This window comes from Pygoscelis adeliae, unplaced genomic scaffold (genome assembly GCF_000699105.1).
Source record: "Pygoscelis adeliae isolate BGI_AS28 unplaced genomic scaffold, ASM69910v1 Scaffold328, whole genome shotgun sequence".
Lineage (NCBI taxonomy): Eukaryota > Metazoa > Chordata > Aves > Sphenisciformes > Spheniscidae > Pygoscelis > Pygoscelis adeliae.
In genome coordinates, this window is record NW_008825309.1 from 75,544 (window position 1) to 76,788 (window position 1,245).

Sequence of the window (1,245 nt, forward strand, 5' to 3'; positions counted from 1 at the left end):
GGCTGCGTGGTGCTCAGTTGCCGACTGAGGTTAAACCACAACATCTCCTCTATGCAACGTGGTGCTTGGAGGCTCTTAAAGCATCTTAAAGCTGCTCCTGATGTTGCCTCCATCCCACTGCCTCTCACTGGGATGTCTCTGGACATGGAAGGCGAGATCAAACCACCTGAATTTAGCTGTTTGTGACGAGGAGCTCCTTGTTTTAGCTGGTTGCTCTTGCCTGTGCATCAGGCCCTTGCGGGGTGTGATTTCATGTGGGGTTTCAGGAGGCAGATTGTGCTTTAGACTTCTTCCCCTCCCTTGGCTAAACCAATCCACACATGGTGTCCCGAATGGGGACAGCAAATCCAGCCCAGGGGATCTCCAAGGTGGTGTCATGGTTTAACCTCAGTTGGCAACTAAGCACCACGCAGCCGCTCACTCACTCTGCTCCCCCCCCACCCCTGGTGGGATGGGGGAGAGAATTGGAAAGGCACAAGTGAGAAAAACTCGTGGATTGAGATAAAAACAGTTTAAGAATTGAAATGAAATAATAATAATATAATAATAATGATGATAATAATAATGATATACACAAAGCAAGTGATGCACAGTGCAATTGCTCACCACCCATATTTTCCAGTACATTTTCATTAATCACCACCCCTTTTCCTGGGTTTCTTTTAATATATATATATAAATACACACACACACACACACACAGAGAGTTATCATTCCCTCAGTCTACGGGCCATCCCTCTAAAATGTTCGGTGAGTTCATTTAATCCATGACTTCGAGCTCCATCTCTCGTAATAATCTTTCAGGGCAAGAAAGATGGAGATGGTGTGTGGTGTTGGGTTGTTTCATGTTGAAGTCAGTTCTGGTACCATCATCACTGTGCTTTGCTTGGTTTCATTGAAGTTTTTCTTCATTAATCTGGGTGATTCTTATTGTAATATCATTAGTATGGCATGTAATATTACATAGCACTTAACATCACATAATTCAGATCATTGGCTATTCTCACCCAAAATCAAATCCCCTTGAGGTACACATCGGACTTCCCCGTCCTTCTGCATTATCCACCAAGTGCAGCCAGGTCCTTCAGCAAAAGCAATCCCACGGATGGGTCTGCCTTTGCCCGAGGCAGGAATAACCCAAACTGTTTTCCCCAACATATTTTTTATGTGCACTACAGGGACTTTATTCCCTTCTACAGTACGTAAAAGTTGACTGGGCAGGGCCAGCTCGATTGGCAGATCCCC